The sequence below is a fragment of the Ambystoma mexicanum genome, chromosome 7q, assembly GCF_040938575.1.
Source record: "Ambystoma mexicanum isolate Mex_15411 chromosome 7q, UKY_AmexF1_1, whole genome shotgun sequence".
Taxonomy (NCBI): domain Eukaryota; kingdom Metazoa; phylum Chordata; class Amphibia; order Caudata; family Ambystomatidae; genus Ambystoma; species Ambystoma mexicanum.
Window position 1 is genome coordinate 1,029,859,684 of NC_090941.1, and position 26,581 is coordinate 1,029,886,264.

A 26,581-nucleotide genomic window follows, 5' to 3' on the forward strand; every position below is an offset into this window, starting at 1 on the left:
GGCATCATCAAATCAGCTGATGTGGACAGGCAATCCACGATTCAAATAAATGCTGTTCCTGAGGAGGTGTGGGTTGAGTATTGCAGCTCCTTGTATGCAGACACTCCATGGTCTAATCTCACTCCCTCTGTGTCAACCACTTGTGCCTCTCAGCTAATTATACTTCAAGAAGATATTCTTATGAACATCATGAAAGTCAGTTCGTCACGAGCGCCAGGCCTGGATGGGCTATCTAATGTGATGATGAAGCTTGGGCGAGCATTCTTGAAGTAATTTTTACGCAAACAGTTAAAATGCGTAAAGTACCTCATTCATGGCAGAAATCAATTTTAGTTCCCATATATAAAAAAGGAGAGAGACACTCACCAAAAAACTACAGACCAGTTGCCATTCTTGATGTGCCGGGAAAGCTATTTGCAAGACTTGTCTTAAATGACTTTAATAAATGGTCCTATAATAATATCATCAATGATCCTTGTCAAACAGGATTTGTGCCTGGGTTGGGGAGAGCCATAAACTTACACATACTACATGCGCTAAAGCAACAAGAATGGGACAAGAGACAGCCGCTCTTCGTGGCCTTTATTGATTCTGAATCCGCATTCGACTCGGTTTGTCGAAAGATGTTGGTTGATAAATTAATTAAAGCCAATTGTCCTGCATGCTTGATACACTGGATAAAAGAGTTTCATACAGACACTTTAATACAGATAAGACTTTCGCTTGATGGCAGACTCAATACATATAGAAGTCTCAAGCAAGGCTGTCTTTTGGCATCCTCCTTATTTAACTTCTTCATCTCTGCCATTGCAAATGATTTCAGTAAGGTCAAGTCTGATTCGCCACGTTTGGGAAAGCCACCATTCCTTGGCTTTTCTATGCCGACAATTTGGTTTTACTTTCAAAAGCACCTAGAGGTTTACAAGCCCTATTGCATCAATTGGATAATTGTGTTGTCCAGAATAAATTGACTATCAATACAAGCAAGTCGAAAGTAATGATTACGGCCATGTCTAATGCAATCGAAAAGATTTGTAAATCTTGGGTTCTCCAACAAACCCCACTGATTGTGGTGAACGAATAAAAATACCTGGGACTCAATGTCAATAATCAGATATCAGACACATCGTATTATGAGGAAATAAAATAAAAAATGAAAACAGCTGTGGCACAGGCAAACATTTTGAATAAGAGGTTTGGGATGTTCACGTTAAAACCCTTATCGAAATTTTATTGTCAAAAAGTTATACCCACTTTCATATATGGTGCCGAAGCCCGAGCGTGGCGTGGAGAGTTGTTATGGACAGGTATTGAAAGTATGTTCTGGAGGAAAGTGCTGTACCTGCCTAATAGTACATCAATGTGTATTTTAAGACAGGAGCTGGGCCTTACATCCTTATATGCCATGCATATGTGGAAGCTATGTAACCTGTATAGAAAATGTATTATGTGTACAAAAGCGGTCTCTAATCTGAATATCTTAGCCAGGTACAAACAGTGAAGTAGTAATAAGAGCATGACCAAATGGCGGGTGAAAGTGCAAGAATTATTGCATGAGGCAAATGTCCCAGAGACATTGCTTACCACCAATCCAGTAAAAGCTAAGAAGAAAATAATGTTACAAGATTAGATAAATACACGAGAGCTATGCCTTCAGTGCAAGCATGGGCAAGAATACAAAGTTTGGCCAAAAAAGATGAGAACCCCTGAGACATATTTAATTAAATTTCCAAGTGCCAAATATCGCGATCTTTTCCTTCGTTATAGACTAAACATTTGGCACACAGGGGAAATTTGTGTAAGATGGAATCTGTGTCTGCCATCTCTTTCGACTTGTCGCTTCTGCAAGAATTCGGATGCACCCGAAAACCTTATACACTTGGTAGCTATGTGCCCTGCTCTTGTTGCCCTCAGAATCAAACATTTCAAGCACCGCTTTGAGGGATATAATTATCTCACTCCTGAAAGATTATGGGATTATATTTACAATGCAAATGTGAACAAAATAAGAGTGGCATTAGTACATTTTTTACTGTCATTGTGTTTAGATGTTGATACCATGAATCACTAACTGATCTTGTTAATATGAGGAGTGAGAACAATCATGGGTTGAAGAGCATTACTAAGTTTAAATTTATTGGATTAATTGTATTAATCCTATTCAAATGTGATATCTGTTTCTCTTCTAATTGATGAGAAGAGTGTAATTTTAATTAACGTTTTATTGAATTGTTATTTTATTTTTTAAATAATTATTGAAAAGTTGATTAATCGACTATAACAATAAATAAAATAAATAAAAAAAGATGTTTCTGTCTTTCAGGATGCTGTTCTTCACCGCAATTAGGAAAGAAGAAAATTAGTGGGTATGTGTGGTAATGGCAAAATAATTGTACTAGAGAACACATTATTTTACACTGTAGGAGGATTTTCTGGGAAGAAGAGTTAGTAACATTGCACATGATTACAAGTATGGTTGTAACACTGCTGTTGGTGCAGACGAGTTGCCACCAAATCCCTAATACTTGTTTGGCAGCTAGCTTCCAAGTGTCACTTGGACATTACAGGCCATGTTGGCCTAGAAAGTCAGGTGATGGAAAATGTTAGTCTCTACGTGTGTGCAATTGTATAGCACTGTATGGGAATGGGGACTTGGGTGCACCAGTATCGTTGGTATTGGGGGCGGTGGTCCCATGATAAGTATGCCCTATGGGGCTGCAGTTTCCAAAGTGTGAGAGTTGTTGTTGCACTATTTGTATTGGAAAAGGAGTACTGCAAGTCCTAGTAGGCTGAGAAAAATAGAGAAGCAAAGAAAGATGAATAGATTAGAAAGTAGAATGTAGGTGTGTGCAATTTCATTAACTTTCCCACACATGAATGCTTGGTACATGAGTGCTATTGCAGTATTTTGGAGAAATCCTTTCCATTTCCTTTAATTTATGTATTAAAAATTACAGACAGCACTGCTGTAAATGTACATATGCATTTATTTGGTTTTCTGCAAATGGTGCTTAAATGAGTAGTTGTAAATGCAGTGCATTTTGTCACTTTGCAATCCATGTACATGGCATCATTTGGTAACATACATTAGGTTTTTGCTTTCATTGTGCATTGTGGGAGTTTTATTGCAGGTGTGTTAGTGGGAGAAGTGGTTTTTAAAGGTGACAGAATGAAAGAAAAATATAACAGTTTGCACATTAGAATGGATGATAGGAGCAGGCATGCATGTTGTGGTAGTATATTGAAGTTTCACATAGGATCTGGCACATAAACATGCTGTGGAAATGTTTCAAATGTGGATTTCTTTACTGTTACAAAAGAATCACAGAGTGATGCTGATATTGAAATGTGTGTTTTAAAACTGTTATGAAATTGCTATTTAAAAGAAAACTTTCTCAGCACACAATATTGTAAGTAACTTCAACTTGATGTCAGGTGATGGTACAGAGTATGATTATTGCGTAGGTTATGCAGGGTAAGGAGCAGCAACCCTGTTTAAATGCATTTGTAAAAGAGTTGGAAATTGGAATCTCAGTACTTTTGATGCAGGTGCTTGGGAATCACAGAAGACCTGTACTCTGAGTGTTGAACAGTAAATCTGCAGTGCTGAACCGAGCTGACTGATTAGATGTAGAGTTTTTGGCTCTGATTGGTGGATCGGTGTATGACTGCTTAACAGTAGGATATAAGTCCCGTGTTATGAGATCCGTGGACAACGCGGTAGTCCGCGGACAGGCCGTGCCACATCTGGGTCTTTTCAGGATGTCTGCTATGGAAAGGGGACTGTGGGGATTAGCCAATCAGGTGTTCTGGTTGTGCTGCATAGGAAGAGAGGGTAATACTTTCAATCATTGCTGTGTGTGGTGACGATGGTTGTCTGCAGGGATGGAGAGTCAGTGGGTGAATGGTAGGAGATTGTTTTGTGAGTGATCTGCAGAGGTATGCAGAGAGAAGTGACATTTCTGCCAATCTTGGATTTCAGGAAGTGGAGGCTTTGTGGTGTTTTGTACCTGGCCGCAATTTACAAGGAGTGCTTTCATCCCAGCACTACACAACAAAGAAGACATGCCTCTGTTCACAAGACTACTTCCTGCATCTTGCTGAAGACAAAAGACATTGGGGCTTTCCCATACTGCTCTAGGTGGTATGTGTGAAAATACCAACTTTGCACTTGGAAAAAGCAGCATCAGTTCCTTCACAAAGTCCTTCAGTGCACTCAGCAAACTTAGTGCACTGATATACCCCAAATGCACTCCTCCACAGTGCACCACAAAATCTTTCTTGTGTATTACTTTGCGCGGCAAACTAGGTTTGCCTCCTTTGTTCACTGTCGTTTGGCGGGCTTCTCTCGAGAAGCCCTCCTTTCGGCACCTGGGTGTCTAGGTGGGCTGAATCTGAGGGAGGGGTCACACCCTGCACAGGGTCTACTTGGAGACCCAAGTCACACTTTGTATTAATTGGCTGAGGTGGTTGGCCGTGCTGGACAACCTCCCTGCTGAGTGATTGACAGCCAGGCTGTGTGAATGGGGGATTTTGGCATAAAAGGCAGGGCTCTTGGGCTGAGTGTCAGAGTCGCCACTGGAACTGCAAGGAACCGAAAAGAAGCGGAGAAAACGGCTGCTGCAATCCCAAGTCCCGGTGAAGCCCTGCTGCAGTCCTGAGCTATCTACCCTTCAACGACAAGAGAAGATCCAGTCTGGTGTCTTCTTCCCTTGAGCCTGGTGGGATCAACCAGCTCACCCTCTTTCAGCCAGAGAATCCTCTCCTGGGTCGAAATCACTGCACAGAGCTGTAGTGGTCAGGATAGCAATCAGAAGAGCGCCCTCCTGAATTAAAGGAGCGCACCTTTTATTCATTGTTGCTTTTGCTGCTGCTGGCCTCATCCCTCGGTAGTGCAGATCGCTCCAGATGTCCTCCTTCTTCTCCCCACGAATGAAGCTTCAGGAACCGTGAGTCTGCAGGAACTACCAGGAACGACTGCCGTGGCACCAGCTTTCTTCAGCAGAATAAGGTACTGTGCACCTTTGGACGTTCTCTTCGTCCGACCTTGAGGAATTGGGGTGAACCCTTTTTCTCCACAAAGGCTTTTGCCTCCTTTTGACAATATCTAAGTACTCCTGGCATCTTGAATCTCAAACTGTTCTTAACGTGTGATCCTCGACAACAGAGTATCTGCTCCTGTGACACTGGCGCAGCCCATTGACTTTATTTGCATCCTAGAGCGAGTCCTCTGATTCTATTGCCTTGACAAAAGTATTGCCTGTGATTTTTCCTAACTATTCCCTTGTTTTAATTCTTTGTGCTAAGTGTGTTTGACTTCGGTAACATTTCTTTCCACAGGTATGCGTTTATTTAGTAAGACTGAACTGTCATTACTGTCAAAAAGTGATTGCGTATGTACCGCCGGTAACGTCTTTGTTTCACAACCCTGGTCTGTCAAATTCTAATGTACTTACCTTGAATCTACCTAAACAAGAGGAATTGGTTGTGTGTAGTGTATTTACCATTTGATTTGATTTAATAGAAGTGAAGTGTTTTATGCACAGATGGTCTAAAGAATAAATGTACTTTTACTTTTTATCCAGAAACCTCGAGTCAGTGTTTGCTTGAGTCACTGTGATTGTGGTCCTTTGTGTAATCTCTACTACTGCTCATTTGCTCCGGAGATAAGTCTGGCTGCTCCGCTACCTCTGACACTATAACTGTGTAGTACAGGCTTGTACTACCACCTGTAGTCTTAATCTTGTGTAGTGGTCCCTAAAGGCACTGCCCAGGATTCTGCCTAACAGTCTCCAGTATGTGATATGCAGAGGATAGCTCTGCTGGCCAAAGCCTAACCTTCTAATGCGGAGTATGTGTAATGTAGGAGGCTTGCTTTGCTGGCTGAAGCCAGAAAATATGTGAGTGAAGCTTGCTGTCCCATGGCCAAAATAAAACCAAGAGATTTCATGCACTAAAGTTACTGGTGGGGTTGGGTTTCAAATAATGCTCATTTCTAAAAATAAATGATACACTGGGGAGCCAGAAATAGAAATGATTACACTTGTGCTAAGTCCAGCTAATTGTGTTTGCTCCATGTGCATATATTAATCACTGATGTTTCAATTTATGAAGAAAGTAACTGTTGATGAACACACATTCTCAGCTGAATAGCTTTAAAGGGTAAGTCAAAATTACAATACAGTGCACACTCGCACTAAATAATACAAAGACGATGGAGTGTTTTTCTGTCAAACTATTCCAAATTACAGTCAACTATGGACTATTATAAAGTTGACAGATCCCACAAAGCCTCTTCAGCAGGGCGAACAGTTCAACAGTTTTACAAGCTAACATTCTTCTTCTTGCCATTACATGATGGAATGCTACCACTGCACTGAACTCTAAATAACTATGTATAGACTCTCATTAACTATGTACACATAAATCCCACAGTTGTTATACATGCATGTATTATGGATGGAAATGCAGCATGTTGGTAAAGGTGTCCAGTTATAATGTCGACTGCAAAAAGTCGAATGCAAAAATGTCGAGAAAAAAAATGTCGAAAAAAAAATTGAAATGTGTTTTTTTTTATTTGTATGTTTTTTTGGGGTCTAGCTAGTAAAAATAAACAGAGGGTGGGGGGAACCTCCCCATTAAAAAAAAATTAAAACAACATTCGACATTTTTTTTGATATTTTTGCAGTCGACTTTTTCACTTTCCAGCGCTCTGCCAGCAGCAGATGCAGCGATCGCTACTTCCAGGTCTTGTAGGGTAAGAGGCTGATCCAAAAGATAGCACTGATCACTAGTGAGTGAGCGGAGCGTAACTTCGGTGAAGCCTTCTGTCTATTCCTCCACTAAAACATGTGAGCTGTGGTTGTATAGTGTAGCATAGTAAGTGGCGAATATGTCATTTATAGTGGAAGTGCTCTCCAGGGTTCCCCACATTTGTCTCTTAAGAGCTGAACAGTGTTTGGGGGTGTTCTTTCTGGCATAGCCACGCTAGGAGCTTCCCGGACCTGTCACCCCTTGCACGCATACACGCTGCTTTGGTGACAGTCAAACTTTGACAGCCGTTCCAAAGCAGTCTGGCAATTGAGCCAGGCCTCTCGGAGGGGGCGTACCACCGTCTGTTCCAACAGTAGTCTAACTTCTAAAGTCTCACACCCTATTTTCAAGCGCCTCTAGCTCTATTTTCAGCTGTTTACGGACACCCCAGCTTTGGCAATGACCTCTCCCCTAGTGACCACCTTCAAGGTTTCCCAGACTGTTTCCCATCTATCCACACTGCCAATGTTTTCCTCAAGGTAAAAGGTCAGCGCATCTCAAAATAGTTCGCAGAAAGCCTGTTAGACAGAATTACATGCAGTACCCTTTGGGAACAGTACGCACAATTAAGACTACATGTGTAAGCACAATCTCACCTTTGATACAAGCCTGTACTACACAGTCATGTGGTAGCAGGTGCTGCGCAGCCAGACTTATCTCAAGAGGGATGTGAGCAGTACAAGATGTTACACAAAGGACTTGCAATCACAGTGGTTCAAACAAACACTATTCAAGGTTTCTTGGTAAAATAATATACATTTATTTACACAGTCAGTTGGAAAACATTCCACTAGTGAGAAGCAGCTCAATATCACACTATAATATACTACTGTAAACAACCAATAAGGTTCTGAACAAGTTAGGCTCCCCGAAAGTGGGAGCAAAAGGGCACTTCAGTAATTTTCAAAAGGGGAAAAAAGACAAAGGTTATAAAAATTAAAACAGTTACTTTCATAGGTAGGGCAAATAATTTCAGTTCACTACAAGAGGCAATTCAATTCAATAGGTCTGGGCCAAAGTCAATGGTTCAGTGTCTTGGATAGGATAGCACAGTTCTGGTAGTAAACGGTTAAGTCTTTCCCAATGTTCCTGGAAGTAGTTTGCAAGAAGAAGAGTTATATGTCGGTTTAAGAGTGAACAAGACTCCAAAGTTGGTAACGTTTCACAAACTTTCACCGCGGCAGAAAGTATTTCCTCACCACGTTTGCACAGTACCTTAAGTATGAAGAAAAGCTGTAGCTGAGGCAGTTGTTCCTGGCAGTTCCTGCATATCTAGCTGTTCCTGAGCTTCAGTCATGGGGACAAGAAGGAGGACGTCGGGAGGTTCCTGCACTGCCATGGGAAGAGGCCACAAGCTTGGCAAAACGTCGGTTTTAAGGTGTCAGTGCCTTAAAGTCCACACACTGGCTATCTGGTTTTCAACAGCACTCTGATGAAAATTCGACCAGTATGGAGACGGTGTGCAGGTGGCTTACGAGTTGGTTTTTCCCACCAGCTCAAGGGAAGTCCCTTCAGTAGCTTGCTCATGACCCTCCGAAACAAACTAGACACATAAACCAATCCAAATGGCATCCTCTTACAACGATACAAACCAAATGGGGTTATAAAAGCGGTCAGGTCCATAGAATTGGGATGCAGTTTGACTTGATGATAAACTGCCTTTAAATCGAGGGTAGAAAATATAGCAGCCCCACCAACCTTCGCCAACAAGTCATCAATTTTGGGGAGTGGGAATCTGTCTGGCAATACATTTTTATTTAGAACCCTGAGATCATACACAGTGTCAAGGAGCCATTTGGCTTTCGTAAAGCTACCACTGGACTTATCCATTCAGCAGCATCCGCCTCCTCAATTATCCCCTCACTAAACATGCGCCCCAAGTCCTTGACCTCACTGGCACAGCCCCTGGCTTTACTCAAATTAAATAGACAAACCCTCTAAAACATAAAAAAACAGCAAATACATTGGGAAACCACCTTAATACATCCAACCCCTCTACAGATTCATGCATTCACATTGGTTCGATGGCACAGCGAGTGGAGCGCTCACTTGGACATCTATGCAGGGCCTGCTGACGCAGCTTCGAATCCAGGCAGGGCCAAACTCAGCCTTTCATCCTTCCAAGGTTGAAAAATGAGCACCACACACCGTGGGTAATATTAAGCAGCGTTCAGATACCCAAGGGTTCGTAGCGCTATATAAATGCTAAAATATTATTATTATTTGCCTCGACAAGCTCCATCCTTCTGATGGCCTTTTGCATGACTAACACTTGTGAGGGGTGATCAGGATCAAGCCTCAACCCAAGAACAGCTTGTGCATCTCAGGATGGTAGATTTCCCTCTTTTGAAGTCACTCTCACCATTTCTTGGGCTTTTCTCCCATGATATCTGAATTGGGCCCAAAGATTTGCCCACAATATTGAACATCCCCAAAAGCATGCGCACACACAGAGGGCTTCGGCAAATCACAAGACTTAAATTTCTCTCTCCAAGTTTCCAAGTTCACTAGTGTATAATCTGTTCCACTGACAATTAATAACTTCACAAGTGTGGCATTCACTGTTATTTCAGTATGAGGCTTGACACGTTTGGCAAAGCGTCAACTTCATTCACTACACAGACTTCTTCCCTATCATTCCATCCCAGTTTGCATTTCCATCCCATCCTCGTCGCCAGTATAAAGTTGACAGACCACACAAAGCCGGTGAGTCTGCACAAACAGGACTTTTATTCTTCTCCTTACAGCAGTCACAACCTCTTCAGCAGGGCAAATAGTTCAACAGTTTTAAAAGCTAACCTTCTTCTTCTTGCCATTAGATTCTCATTCCATGCTGGAATGCTACCACTGCACTGAACTCTAAATAACTATGTACAAAACCCTCATTAACTATGTACACATAAATACCACAGTTATACATGCATGTATTATAGCAGAAGATGAAATGTGTTGGTAACCTAAATAAATAACCATGCACACATAAATATCACAGTTGTTATACATGCATGTATTATGGATGGAAATGCAATGTGCTGGTAACATACATAACAACTATCACTGCTGTTGGGACACTTATCTGCACTATTAAACACTATTACAACAAAAAAAATAAAGTGAATTGTGCTTGCCTCAAAGTGTACTGCAGATGTCCTTAATATGGTAGGTTTGCAGCACTATTTGCCCTTTTAGTGAGGTAGGTGAAGATATGCAAATTATGCACATTTTTGGAGGGCAAGTCCACTGTGAAAAGTTGGCATCTCTGCTGGGAAAAGGGTGAATGAAACTGATTGAGAGAATGTGTCACTTCCGACAACTCCTGGTCCTTCACAACCACGTCCACTCCTGTACAGCATGCTGCATCTTTAATTTTAATATTTCTAAAGTTAATTTTACTTTTTTGTGCGAAATATTTGATTGTGTTCCATTCCAAGTTCAACTGATTCAACTGACATGGTAAACAAAGTAGGGTCGAAACTGAATACCAGTTTCAGATAGGGAACAAAGGCAAGAATGGAGCTTTAAGTCAAACCAAGACAATTTTATACAACAATTTTATAGCAACCAAGTGGTTTTTTACATCATTACTTGCTAATACATAAACACAAAGTTACGGGACCGGAGGGGTGGGGGTGAGAATGGTACCAACCGTTCTACCAACTGAAATAGGGTGTGCACTCTAGAAACATGCCTGCTCAGTTAGTCTGCAGCTGAGAAGTCTCCACTGGAGCTCCGGTGCCCAGGATCACTGCCTATAGCTCATCCATATTTTTTGAAAGCACCCATTTCCTTGTTTCCATCACACATTTAATAACCCCCTATGATCCACCCGTTATAGCCGAAACCAAGGGGTCGGTAAATCTATTACAATGTCTTATGCCTCAAAATTGTCACCACTTTGTCTCCAAGATTCCTTCTTTCTAAAAAAGGTTTTGTCTTAGGAAAAGGCATATACAGTTTATTTCATTGATGCTTGTAAAACTGCACTGTGGGGGAGACCACCAGGGGGCGCAGACGGAATGGCAGCTTAAGCCTACGTCTCCCTCACCAGGCCAGAAGACATGGCGAAACAGTAACGTAAAAAAACGTTGTTGATGCCTTAACTGAGCGTTTTTGATCCAAAACACTCCAGGCACCTGAGGGTACATTCTGGAGAAGAATTGCAGCCTGCTTCGAGGTGAACGGACACTAATACAGCTGCCGACACCAAAACGACGGCGTCAAAATGGCGGACAGCAGGCACACTCGAAGCGGAAGTACAGCGGGTTCCCTGTGCGAGCTATGAACCCTGCGGACCAAACGGGAGATCCGGATCCTAGCCCTGCTGAGCCCCCCACAGTGGCAACGTACAAACGGTGGGTAAGGAGTAGGGGGTCACCAGCGCACTTTTGAAGAAGTACTGAACACAGCCCCTCTCCCCCAGTCACCGTTCATTGAAGGTGCCAGCCTTCTGACTGACGGGACGTGCGGCCCGCTTGTGGAGAGCTGAGTCCGTCCAGCACTCTCTGCAAACTCCTGAACTCAAAGCTCGCGGTGCATCTTGAGGGCTCACGCATCAAGCGGTTACCCTCCCCAGACCGCCGCAAGCCACCAGGGACACAAAAAAGGCAAAGATACTTAGCCAGGCATGGTGGCACACCTCGGTCGCGGCCCGTTGCATTCACTGAGCAGCGCTAGCACACAAAGCTGGACTTTTGCTTGGGGAAAGACACCCTGGACTACCATGCCTCAGACACCCTGGACTTAATCCACCTACAGGCTAAAAGCAAACAAGAAGGATGGAAGAAGAGATGGGGTAAGGGAGAGGGGGAAAGCATTTAAAAAAATAAATAACAAAGAGATAAAATCAGCATAGTCCTTACCTCTCCTCGAAGGTAGCTTTCTCGCGGATACATTGGTCCTTGACAAGGGCCTCTGCACCTCCACAACACAGGCTCACTCCTGTGCCTCACAACCCGTGCCCTCATCTAAAACAGCTCGAGCTAGTCTGTGCTTAACTACAAGCTCGCAACCAAGGCGGTAACACGACTGAAAGAACCATTGGAAGTCTCATTACCAACATATTTTAGGCTGCAAACCCCTGGATAATACTACTGCAACGAGCCTCACGGAGTGTAGTGGCCCAGTGCCAGCTAGTGCAATCTTGCTCCATAAGGCGGCAATTGAACGCGCAGACTCCCGCAAAGGTGAAAAAGATCCGCCAAACGCATCAACACAGCACAAGGTGCATTCGCCTCCCTCTGTTCTGAGGAGACTCAGGGGACTTTGTATGCTGCAAACCCTCTCATCGCACAATATCGGCTTCCCCTCGAAGCAACAGAGGATTGTCGAGCCAACCAAGGAACACGATGGATCCACGCACCCTAGCGACACTACGAAAATTCTGTCGAGCAGGCACTATAATGGAACCAGACGAAGTACAGAGCTCCTCAGAGGTTCTGGGTAACAACCTTGATAGCGCCACTAAATCGGACATTCGGCTCCTCTTTGGCGAAATTAAGTCCATCAAAACTAGCCTTACAGAAACTATGACCGACTTACAGGCAAAGATGGCCAAAGTAGAGGGTCGCCTGGACGCTGTCGAGAACAACCAGCATTCGGGAGATGTTGCTACAATGCAGTACGAGGCTCGGCTCTTAGACTTAGAACAAAAGGAACAGGACATTGAGTCAAAGATCGATTACTTGGAAAACCGTGAGCGACGATCCAACATTGGAATCACGGGCCTGAAAGAAGAGCAGGGAGAGTCCCCGGCTGGACTGGAAAGCAAGATTAAAGCCCTAATCAAGTCCCTGTACAACGAAATGAACCCTACAAAGCTCGAATTCGACAGTGTGCACAGAGCGGGGGGCCTGCCAAGGGGACCACAATCAGTCCTCATAAAATGCCACTATTATGCACAAAGACAGGACATCTTACTAAAAGCCAGAGAAAACGACACAATTGAATTTAAAGGCTCAAAGGTAAAACTGTACCAAGACCTCAGTAATGACCCTAGCGAAAGGAAGAGGATGACGTCCCCTTAGAGTTTGGTTGCAGGAGAAAGGAGTGCGATACCACTTGGGCCACCCCTTTTCGTTGTCATTTGAGTTCAGCGGCGAGGAATTCAGGATAACCACGGTTGAAGAGGCAGAGCAAGCACTCCGGCACCTTAAGGGCCCTGCTGCGGGCTTGGACTCTAACACCGAAGAGAGCCTACAGGGCTGCAACGCGACCCGGCGCCTAAACCCTCAAGGCGTGGCCGTGCGCAATTAAAATGGAAATACAAAAGACTGAATACCCTATGAGGCCTATGTCTGTTTCAGCTACATTTTTGTATAACCCTTGTTAAACTATTATTCTCAATTCCCGAGGTATTATGCTAATGGTTCAATGTACCCAAGGATCGAGAGTTCATTTAGAACTCTAATGATATCTGCGCATTGCCCCTTGAGCATACTGTTTCTATACTGTACAAATGTTAATAACCTTATTCATCGCCTGGAGAGGGGACCCGCTAGTGTGGCCCTTCTTATTTTAGGGTGTCTCAACTATCACAAATGAGAATGCGCCCAGCAGCATCTCATGGGGAAGGGAAGGGGTGGGGGGTGGGAAGGAACACTTATCAAGAGGAACGGGCGGAACAGACTCATAGCACTGATCTACACACGCATGCAGCACCTTCACAGCAGGTTTCTCGTTTCCTAGTGAAGAGAGGGAGTAGCCTGCCAAGTAAGTCACGAGGCGACAGGGCACTACTAGCAATTCTCACTTACAAGAATGGCTTGGTCTGACGGTATAGTCTTTGGATCCCTGAATGTGAAAGGCCTCAATTCACCACAAAAAAGATCTATGCTGGCTCAGCAGTTTAAGCAGTCCAAATTGGATGTTTTGTTTGTATAAGAGACAAAGTACACCCATGGGAAAGAGCGTGGGATTGTAGGAAGGGAGTTTGGAGACACAGTATGGGCTTCAGGTCCCCATAAAAGGGGCAGGTAGGCATTCTGTACAAAAAATCTTTGGTACCCCAGATAGAACACGTATATAAAGACACCCTAGGTAGATATGTGGCACTGAAGGGTAGGTTGAGAACTTGCGCTGTTACACTTTGTTCTGCTTACGCCCCCAACCCGGGACAATCTAGCTTCTTTGAACCTTTGTTTGAATTTCTGGAAGGTTGGAGGGAAGGAGCACTGGTCTTCGGGCGGGACTTCAATGTAGTTGCAGAGCGAGAGGGGGACTGGCACCCAATACGGCAAAATACCCATCCATCGAATAACCTATAAGGGAATAGGTTCCTAAGCCTACTAAAACAACACCATTTAATAGATACATGGCGAACAACAAACCCTACAGAGAGGGCCTTCACTTTCTTCTCCCCTCCGCATTAAACTTTTTCGAGAATAGATTACCTTTTAGTGCGAGCAGAGAGCGAGAGGGACATCCTTGGATCATCCATAGAGGTGGTGGTCTGGTCCGACCATGACCTATGCACACTGGACCTTGATCTGGGCCCTTTGCTTAGACCGGAGCAAAGGTGGGTTTGCAATGATTTCTTCTGTAGAGACCCGGCATTCAAGAAAACACTCTCTGAAGCCATTACGAGTCATTTTGAGATGAATGATGTTGATGGGATGTCTGCTGAATTCGGTTTGGACAGCAGGAAAGGCCACAATAAGGGGAGTCCTGATAGCTGAAGGGGCAGCCAAAAAAAGACTCAGGCAACTCAGGGAAGGGGAATTAAGAGCTGAAATTTCCCACTTAGAACGGGCTCTTAGATGCCATTCTGCCCAAAGCGAGGACTTGGCAGGTCAAGTGAAAGCGCTGAGAGGAGGGCTAAGAGACATATGGAATGGCAAGGCGCGCACGCAACTCAAATGCCTTAAGCAAAAACTTTTTGAGAAAGGCGACACGATGCTGGCCAATAGGTTGCGGAAACAAAAAGCAGAAAGAGTAGTATATAAGGTCAACGATGAGTCCGGTACACCTCTTACTAATCTGATTGGGGTTGTCAGCCGCTTTTCAAGGTTCTATTCGAAACTGTACACAGCGGAAGGTGAAAGTGCCCCCTTGGCAATTTAGCCATACCTGGCCGCACTCCCTCACCCACCAATAATCAGAGAACATCTAGAAATGTTAAATGCCCCGATCACCACCCTAGAAGTGCAGGGAGCTATCTCCAACCTAAAGACAAGCTTAGCGCCAAAGCAGGATGGCTACACGCCAGCCTTCTACAAATCCATTTGTAACACCCTTCTCCCTTCCTCACCAAACTCTTCAATTCAATCCTAGAGTCAGGGCGAGACCAGAATCATTCACTGAATCTATAATTATTGTTATCCCCAAAGAAGTCAAAGACCCCATAGAATGCTCATCCTATCACCCGATCTCGCTCATCAATGTAGATGCAAAGATTTAACCCGCATATTGGCTTCCCGCCTGGTACTAGTCCTCCCTCAGCAGGTCCACTCAGAGCAGGTGCGGTATGTGAGAGGTAGGTAAGGAGCAGACAACATTAGAAAAACCCTGGACCGCATGGCAACTCTACGAGAAGCTGGCGACAGCCCTCTGTTGTTGTCAGTAGACACCAAGAAGGCATTTGACCACGTTGAGTGGCCTTTTTTATGGCCGGTGCTGAAATGGGTGGGGCTGGGGGCTGTGTGGACGCAGGGAGCTGGAGCGCTGTATCGTACGGCTCAAGCCAAAGTCTCCATCAATGGCACCTCTTCAAGCTCTTTCACCCTCACACGGGGCACGAGGCAGGGCTGCCCGCTTTCCCCCCTAATTTACATGCTAGTTATTGAACCTTTTGCCGAAGCCATCCGATCTAACCCCTTGATTCATGGCATTCCTCGGGGAGGCAGAGAATACAAACTAGCCAAGTTTGCTGATGACATTTTACTCTATCTCACCCAGCCATTAGAGTCTGTCCCTGCCATCTTTCAGGAAATATTTCAATACAGAGCCCTATCAGGCTTCCAAGCAAATCTTCAAAAAACTATAACAGTCCCCTTAAAAACAGATACTGCGCTGTTGGATCTGTTGAGGGAGAGATGGGGTTACCAGGTGCAGTCCTGCTCTGTTAAATATCCAGGTGTTAATATAACGGTACCCCTCTCAGATCTCTTTGAGGCAAACTATGTCCCCCTATGGAAGACCATCAAAGCGGATGGACCAGATTACCCCTATCCTGGGCAGTACGCTTCACCTCCATAAAAATGAATGTCCTGCCAAGATTCTGTTCTTTTTGGCATAAGTGAAATGCACACTATTGAAATATCTGTGGGCCGATAAGAAGCCCAGGATTCCGTACTCCACACTAATTCAACCCAAAGAGTTGGGGGGAATGGGATATCCTGACCTGGGGGAATACTATAGGGCATCTCAGCTCAGAGTTCTGCCAGACCACCTATGGGCAAACCCTGAGAAGCAGTGGTCACACTGGGGGAATCGTTGTGGGTCCCTTTGCCAGCCATGACGCAAAGAATCCGAGAGCACCCAGTTCTGAAAGTGTTGTGGTGCCTTTGGCACCCAATGCGAGCTGTGCGAGGTATTACAACTTGGCCTTCCACCCTTAGCTGCCTATGGTGCCCCCCCATTCGAAACCTGATAAGCGAAGAGCATATTTTTCAACCTTGGTACAAGGCAGGGCTAGTGCGAGCGGGACAAATGTGGCAAAAGGGTTTATTCATTTCCTTCGAGGACCTGAGGGAAGCTTTGCAGGATGTCGAGATCTCCCTCATATCCTTTCTCAAACTACAAAGCCTCTTGAGTGATGCTTGTTGGGGCGACTCCCTGAAGCGTCCTCTCACTTCATTTGAGCAAATACTTAGTGTCCCCCAAACAACAAAAGTTCTCGTTGCCCTAATGTACAAGGCTCAGATCACTAGAGGTCATCTAAGCACTCACCGTCTGAAATCAAATGGGATGCAGATCTGGGACTGACACGTCAACCAGAAGTATGGAAGGCTATACATAGAGCGGCGTGGACATCGTCCATATCTGTTCAATACAAAATGCACAACGCACGCCTACTGGTAAGGTGGCACTACACTCCCTTGTGACTGTCTAGAATGTTTCCAGGCACATCCCCCCACTGTTGGAGAGGTTGTGGCGAAAGGTGTGACTACTGGCATCAGTGGTGGGACTGCCGTGAGGTCAAAATCTATTGGAAAGAGGTTCTGGGGTGGATTCAGGACATTGAGGGAATACCCAGAGTACTCACAACAGTGCTGGTCCTTTTCGGGGCGGAATCGGATGTTGAAGGCTCTTACGAGTCACTTCCGCGCATGCCATGTAATTTATTATTGTCGGTGAGGGTTTGTTTAAAGCTAGAAACTGATAGGCCTACAGCACACCTGTTTTTAATAAGGTTAAAATCTTAAGATAATTAGTAGGGTGCGGGGGAGAATAAGAACCCTGCCACTGGGTTGTATCAAACAATGTAAGAGCAGCAGGTGTCCACAGTTTCAATCCCGTCCCCTGCACACCCTATCGTTGTAATAACAACCAAACACTCATGTATTCTTGTGCGTTAAAAATATAAATTTATGTAATGATGATCACAGCACCAAAAAGAATTTCAGAAAAAAGTTGTTCAAAAGTAGTATAACATGTGTAAACAATAATAATTAAGCAAAATAATGTTCTGCAGTGTTAACCATAAATTCTAGCTACAACTTCAAAATCTGATATCTAAAACGGTCATCCAACATTTTATTGTATGTCACAGGTAGACTTTTGCATGTTGTAGATTCATATATAACAAATAATTGTCCAACTTTCTCAGTTACATATGATCCAACAGGTCTTAAGAGAAATACTCTTAACGCGTTTCTTCAGAAGATGTCTACCAATTTTTTCTTTCACAGTATATCTACAAAATATGGTAAGTAAACAAGTATTTTAGTAATATTGACACTTAGCAATGTATTTCTGTCATTACTGGATGACTCATAATCTATAATCACCTGATTATGTCATGTGCTGTTCTTTGTTTAAGACCCTTATGCCATTATGCCATCTTTGTTTGTTGGTTAATGTCAGTCCTAGATAATATAAAAAGAGACTATATAAAAGTCCCAATCAATGATGAAGTACTTAAAAAATAGCAAATCTGCCTCAAAAATAATTTAGTAGAAAATAGTGCCTATAATTACCTGTCATCCAGGTCAGATTCTCCCTTAGTGATTTAATATAGGGATTTTCACCGCTCCTATAATATAGGTAGATGGAGCGGTCAGCCAAAATGTGTGTTCCCACGAGAGAACATCCCTATGTATTGAATATCCTGTGGATAGAAAGAAATCCGCTATAACTATTGCTATACAGGTACATTTAAATGTTAATGAAGTTATTCAAGTGATTATTTAGTGGGATATTGCTCACAATCTCCATAATTCTTACCATACTGCATGGTGAATCACTATGTATTGCCAACATCCAATTATCCAGATTCAATCATGTATGTGCAAGAATCTTCAGCACCCTCCTGTAAAGAATATATGACCAAATGTCAGTGGTCGTGGTTTGCCTCTAAGCGGTGGTGTATAAGCATCTTACTATGAATTATCACCTCTTATAATCAACTGCAGAGTATTCATAATGTTTAAATGCTGCTGGCTTACCTTTAAGGGGAAACACTCTATTAAGAGCTATATATTCCAGCAGTATTAGCGTCAGTGTATTCCAAAAAAGGGGTCACTATGTTATTTACAAAAAAAATGCCTCCAATCATAAAATCAGTGATGCCAAAATGTCACCTAAAAAAGAATGTACATACGGACAGTATTACTGCCTTAAACTGTCAGTGAGAGAGTCTCACTAAAATGTAAATGAGAAAGCAAGTATGCCAGGGTTTAACATCCTACAATTCTGCCTAAGCTTATCTCGAAAGGGACAAACTGTGACAACCTCCATTCTTCAAAACGCTCGAAAACGGCATATCAAAAATGGCAGCCGTTTTATTTACGTAACATTGTGACGTCATCACGTTTAAGACGCAATGACGTCAAATTGTGTATTATTGTCCACGATGTTGTTTTAGGCTTCGTATTCATTATTAATGCTTGATATGGTCCTATCCTGATATTTTATAGTAATGTAGCAGTTTAAATATAAACATAAATATAATGGTGATGGGAAATGAGAAAAACGGTCCTATGATGGATCTTATTCTGATTATCTTATATTCTAAACTGTCTAATTTATGTTGGCTCGTTTACATACGAGAATCTATTCTCAGAATTACTAAGCCTTAACATCTTCTGGTGATTATTGAGGTAACCTGTATGCTCACAATCTGATCTATGTATAAATGAAAAACACATATACATAGTGTTAAATTGTCAATATATGTACATTTTATATGGTCCAATGTATATTCATTATATGGTAAGTATGTGTAACAAGGATACTTCTGTCACTTCTCCATTTTCCTGATAGATACTTACAAATAACTCATTTACATATTAAAATCTTAGACATCATCCAGTGATTATAGAGGTAAGCAACGTCCTCTCAATCTGCCATTTGCATATATGCAGGACCTTTTACTTAGTGATAAATTGTGTATATACCTAGCAAATAACGTGGTTAATTATGAGTTTACCTTCTGTCAAGTATGTATATCAGGGATATTTCTGCTCCATATTAATTTTTCAAGTAGGTGCTTGAAAATTAGTGTATTTTAGTCAACAGCCTGCTCCATTGCCCACATCTGAAGTGTCCAGCTGCTGAACCTTCTACAAGTAGGAGGCCAAGTTATATTCCTTGTTCATTCCATTTGGAGATAAGCTGTTCAGTTTTTCAATCCAGTAAAGTTCCCTCTGACTCATGTGTCTGATATGGTCACCTCCTCTTTGTGATTTCTTGACCTCTTCTAAAATGATCACTTTAAGTTGTGCTTTGGTATGTTAATTTTGTGCAAAGTGTCTTGCTACAGGTGATTTGATGTTATTTGTACGTATACTGCTCTTGTGTTCATTCCATCTTTCCTTCATCTTCCTGATAGTTTGTCCTACATAGAAAAGCTGCAAGGGCAGCACAGTCCATATATAACTGATTTTGTGTCACATGTGATATAATGATTCAGTTTGATCTTATTTCCATTATGTGGGTGTCTCACATAACTCCCTTTCATGACGTTGTTACAGTTGAAACAGTTCAGGCATTTATATGTGCCTGTTTTCCTCTTTTTTAGGGTTTGTTGTTTGTCAATCTTTGTCCTTTCTGCTTTCACGAGCTGATCTTTAAAATTCCTACCTCTCTTGTATGCAATTATCAGTGGTTTTGGGAATAATCTGTCCAATTGTGGATCCATTTTAATAATGTTCCAATTCTTTTTGATTATTCTTGTAATATGTTGGCTTTGTGCAGAATATCTCAAAGTATGGAGAAAGGGAATGTCTTTAGATTTGTTCTTAGTGGTAAGGAGATCTTTCCTGTCTAGTTTGTCAACTTTTTTAGCTTTTTCAACAATTTCCATTGGATAGCCTCTCTTTTTATATTTATCAGCCAAAATTTGACTTTTATGCTGTAGTTTTTCTGTATCTGATGTTATTCTTTTTAACCGTAAGAATTGGCTGTAAGGTAAATTGTTCCTTAAGTGGTCAGGATGATGGCTCAAATAATGTAGAGAGTTATTAACATCTGTAGGTTTGTGGTAAATATTGGTGATGATTCTTCCTCCTAGACCAATCTGTAGTTCCACATCCAAAAAATGCAGTTTCGGTTCTCCTACCTCCATACCTCCATGGTAAATTTGATGCGATTATGTTTGTGATTTATGAAATTCAAAAAGGCATCCAAATCTCCTCTTGTTCCTCTCCAGACGACAAACATGTTGTTAATATATCTCTTCCAGGTTATCAAGTTCTTTTGCCATTTGTTCTCGTTTACTATATGCCTGCTCTCTAAAGGAAACATAAATAGATTGGCATACGCTGGGGCCATAGATGAGCCCATAAACGTGCCTGATGCCTGTAGATAAAATTGTGATTTGTTCCTCAAGTAATTATTGCCAAGAATTATCTTATTTAATTCCAAAATGAAGGTTTTATTGGCTTCACAGTTATTATTCAGTAGTGACTACTCTAATGCTTCTAGTCCATCCTGTTACAGACTTTGTACATCAAAAGAGACTAAAGTATCATCCTCTTTGATATTTGTTAGTGGGCTTAGATGGTTAAGGAAGTCTGTAGTGTCTTCCTTAACCATCTGAGGGTTTGTTTAACAGTTAAATGGAAGTCAGCCTCCCTTCCCACAAAAAGAGAATGGTTGACCAAAGCACACGAAATTTATGAAATGGAGAGTCTCACAGCTGCTGTTCTTGAATCTTGCTGGTACATAGACATGATACGTCTTCCTTTTCTAGAATTCTACACAGCATATTGGGATTCGGTCAAATCAAGTGACTAGAACTATTACTGTGATTATCTTACAGAAGCTAATGGATGTGCCCCAAGTCGCCCAAGTTCTTTCGCCTCGTTGTTGATCTCTTGTAATGTAATTCATGCAATGAAAAATTGTGCATAACAATTGGTGCTGTGTGATGTAGCGCCTGTTCTTTTAATTTTGCCTTCTAAAATCCTCAATGAGTGCGTTTGGGGGTTAGAAAGGAGGGTGGTTCTTATACGGCAAGTTTCCATTTGGAAGTTTTCTCTTCTCACAATCGCCTCATAAATGTCATATTTGTATGCCAGTGACTCGAACTAAAAAACTGCACTGTGAAGGCAGGACCACAAGCAGCCCTCCAGGTGCGTATTTGGGCTTTTTACGCAGTAAAATAATGTAAATATGCCACATTTTATTTTTATTTTTGTACCATTTACGCAGGCTGGCCACAGTACTTTTTTGTGAATTCCTCTATTCTTTCTTTCCAGCAGATGGCGCTGGAACACATATTTAGCAAATGCTAGCTTTGTGTGAACGGAGGACAATTTGGAGTCATCTATATGCTGCTGTTATTCTTCAAGAAAGTGTGATAGCTCAGTGGGGTAATGCACCCGTTTAAGAGAACTATGTGAAAACATATGCTGCATTAATTTCTTGCACGCAAATCTCCTGACTCTGTGTTAAGTACAATACACTTTACACGCATGGCTGCGTTGCACAGGAAAATGACTTCAAACATCGTGTGTGTATGTGTGTGCACATAACATACACAGAAATTACGACCACACAATTTACTGCTCACGCAGCATGAACCAACCGTCAAAACAGATTGCACACATACACGACCAGACATGATGGCAGTCACGCTGAATGCACTTAATATACCCACGCAGCATGGTCATGGGCCATGCAGGGTTAGAGCCAGGCTGTCACCCGCCAGGTCATAGCTTCTATGCACGATGCACGTGCCTGCCACGCAGCGGATAAAGCACACAGCTGCATTGTACACCCCAAAAACTAAATCAAATACAGCGAGGCATGCACCCGAGAAGCCCCAACACCTTACTGACAAATCGGGATGCAAAGGTTGTGTACGATATGTGGTAGATTAAATATTCAAGGCTTCTAATCAGGTACTGCCCCTCTTAGGCATGACAGTGAGGGCGAGCATAAGTAAGTGGCAGCAAGCCCCCCAGACACAATGATGCTGCCCTCAGACTCCGGCACATCTGAAACCTCTCATACTCCCACCTGGACCCATCCCCCACAGCCACAAATTCCCTTTGCCCTCCGTTTGTTCGTGCAACGTAACCGGACAATATTGATTCTGTTAGCAGGCCCTACTGGGGCACCAGTGGGAATGGGCACCCCCCCCAACCCCACTATGTCGTCTGAGAGCTCTTACCGCCCACTGGCAGGCGCATGTGGGACTGTGCAGACTTTGAAGAGTAAGGTCCTCATTACGACCCTGGCGGAGATCGTGGTGCTAAATGCACCATGGAGCACGGCGGAAAGCTGCCGATACCGCCATGGGGGTTGGCGGATTTACCGCCCCATTCCGACCTTGGCGGGGCGGTAAATCCCCAATCCCCATTTTACCCTTCCCCATTCCCATTTTTGCCCCATAGGGTATAATGGGAGTGGGGAAGGAGTTAATTACGCCACTGTAAAATACGGTGGCGTAATTAACGACGAGGTCCCGTAGCGCCATGGATTTTTCCGCCCGGAAAAACCGGGCGGAAAACTCACCATGGCGCTACGGGATCTCGTAGTAGGGCGGACGGGTCCGCCGCAAATACCGCTGGCGTAGACCCACTCCGCCAGGGTCGTAATGAGGTCCAGTATGTTTCTCTAGTCGTTCTTGGTTTCCAAGTTCATTTCTATCATTTTTTTTTCCATTGAATGCAAGCCATCCTTGTGTGTCGATTGTTTTGGCGAATGGAGTATCAACTCTGCTTGTGCTTGTTTTCCTTACAGGATTATAATCTACTTCAAATTGGATGCTTGGATTTTGTCCAAATATTTATTCTTCCAAAATGTGCCTTGAAAGGCTGTGCAATGTTCCCTGTGATGTGGAGTTTCTGAATTCAGACCTAGGTTATCTCGAGCGATGTTAGCTTGCTTCTTACTGGGCACCAGCTTTGGGCTGTTACATCCCATTGGTTCCACAGGCTCCTGAAGGTAAGTGACAGGGGTGACTACTGGATCATACACAGAATGTCCAAGCACTCTGAAATGACCAGGTTCCTGAAGGTTACAGAGGCCACAGGTTCCAGGAACCAATGTACAGTTAAGCTTTATTGTTCACTGCTACACCAAGTACATATAAGGTAAGTACAGCAGGTATGTACATAAGAAGACACAAGGTGATAACTAGGACAACCACCTGCCCTTTCACACCCAGTCAGCATCCTGATCTGCTACCCTGGAGCGCTCACTGAGCTCATATACAAGCATTCCAGGAGACATTCGACACAGCCATTACAGACCTCCTGACATATCAGGCCCTGCATGCTTCCGCCTAGCACCCAGGAGCATCAGACTACAACACCCTCTCTTTTGCCTCCACAGAATTCCCAGATTGTACATGTACACCGAGCATTATTGGAGGAAACTCGGTGTTGCGAACATAGCTAAACATGAGGACTATTCTTGCACCAGAATGAGAATCATCAATTCCACAAAGTGGTCTTTTCTAGGGGTGAGCAATATTTCCACCAGCGAAGCGAATAGTTCCGGAATCTGCACTGGATTCCGCTTCTGCCCGATCTGTGAAGACGGCATTACTTTACCGCCACCACCAAAATTCTGCCCGGTTTTCAGCGGCGCGTGGTGTTTCGTTCCCATGTTAGTTTCGTGCCACACGATTTGAAACTTCACACAGGTCTGTTTTTTATCCATACTAGTTTCATGCAGTGTCATGAGAAACTTCGGGCGGTTTTTTGATTTGTGATCGGTTCGCGCAGCGACACAAGAAACTTTGTGCGTGTCTTTTACCGATCCGTGCTAGGTTCTTGACATGAGAAACTTTGTGTGGATCTTTTTCCGATCCATACTAGCTTCGTGCAGCAGCACAAGACATTTTGGGTGGGTCCTTTTTCGCTCCATGGTAGTTTTGTGCAGTGGCACGAGAAACTGTGTATGCTTTTCCACGATCTACGCTAGTTTTGTGCAGTGGCACGAGAAACATTGCGCAGATTGTTTGTTCGATTCGTGCTAGGTTCACACAGCGACACAAGCAAAACTTAGGAATTTTTTTTTAACCAAGCCAGGTTCGCGCAGCGGGACGGGAAGCTTTGCACGGCTTTGTATGGTTGAATTGTGGTAGGTTCGCACAGTGGCACGAGAAACTTTGTAACAGTCTTTTCAATTCACGATAGGTTTGCGCTGCGGCACAAGGAGGTTTGCACAGCGGCAAGAGGAGGTTCAAGCAGCTTTTTTGTTTCATTCGTACTCGGTTCACGCAGCGGCACAAGAAACTTCATAACACTCTGCGATTAATGCTAGGTTCGCACAGCGGCACGAGAAACTTTGAACGGCTCGTTTCGGGTCACGAGACGGCATGAGAAACATCACGCCGCTCTTTTCGATACGCAAGCGTGGCGACACAGCAGATTTTTGCAAAACAGGTCTAAATATTTCAGATTTCCCTTCTGCAGCCGGCAGAATGGAATTTCACAATTTCACCCAGCCCTAGACCTTTCACTTATATGGGAATCTTCTTCTATAACATCTTGTCTCTGTAAATTGGATCTTACATTTTTCCATATATGTTTCGGTGGGCAAGTCGGCAGAATCAGTAGACAATAAGTATCTTTCCGACGCCTCGCAATAACCAAGGTATGGAAGACATTTCTCCTTAGATGGTGGGCAATGGCTTCCCTAAGGCATTGCTAGCCTATACCTGCATAATACAGAGGCAATTGTTCAAAATCAACATTTCACTTTTCATCTTTCTGTAAATATATCTAGTAGACACATCCGTGGCCACAAAAGAGGTTCTTCTTAAACAACAATAAGCCCTATGTCACTCAGGTTTCGGCAGAATATTTGTATCTGTGTGCATGCCCTTGCTAAGTCTATGGCCTCATTACACGGTAGGCGGTAGACCAAGGTGCTATTAGCACCTTGGTCCATGCCGGTAATATACCGGCACCGCCTTGGAGGAAAGGGGATTTACCGCCCTATTCCAAGGTTGGCGGGGCGGTAATTCCCCCTTCCCCCATTGCCCTTCCCCGTTCCCATTTTTGCCCCATAGGGCATAATGCGAATGGGGAAGGTGCTAATTACGGTACCGCAAATTGCGGTACCGTAATTATCACCCTGGTCCCTTTGCGGGTTGGTTTTTAACGCCTGCTAAAAAGCAGGCTTTAAAGTAACGACCCGCAAAGGGACCTCGTAATCAGGTGGTAAGTGTTAACGGTCACCGGTACCATTACCGGTGACCGTTAACCCTTACCGCCTACCGTGTAATGAGGCCCTATGAAATTAGCCATACTGCTGTCAGACCTAATGCATTCGTCCTTGGAAATTCGAATGCATACCTCTCAACTCACGCGCTTCAGGCGGGTGTCACCCACCTTGACAGGAATCCATTCACTCACCAAGCCTCCAACCTGTCCATTCCTTTCAATGGGGTCTTACCCGCACAAGACAATGCTCCCTTTTCACCCACCCGGGGGAATTAAAAAGTTGAGAGGTATGCAAATGTAACCCATGAGGGATACAGTATATTGGATGCAACTACTTAAAAAAATTTGTTTGTGACGATAACTAACCGCTGAACTATTATGCATTTCTACCCTAAAAGGATGAACATACTCGCCCATAACACTCAAAGGCTTAACGGAAACTCCCTTAGTTTACGTATCAGCAATATTGTAAATCCTTATTACTTGGGACCATGCCCAAACCTTTGCAAAAATGTACCCTGGGCTATTAGTATATGATACACTCCGATCATATCTGGTACCGTGTATTACCACAAGTTCATAGTGGTCCTTCAGGAAATAATATGTTATAATAGTTACCGGAAAAAGTTTTTACATCAAATCCTAGACCCTTCCAAGCTGTGATTCCAGTGCTCCGGAGGACCAACTAAATTTTTTCTCGAAATACTGAAAATAGCAACAGGCCACCCAAAATAATCTTTAATTTAATCATGGCCCCTTTCCAAGCTCCCATCTTTTCTCACCCTCCGCCTTCCCAACTACTCTTGCGGTCTCTCATTTCACTTGATCGCTTTCCTGACAGCCTTGATGTGTACCCGCAACCCCAAGAAAAACAAAGATCTATGGGGTTCGACCAAATAAAAACTAGTCCAATCACAGATCCTCGATTTCTCATCCACCGAAACCCAGCCACGAGCTCCTCCCCGGCCTCACCACCTGTCGAACCC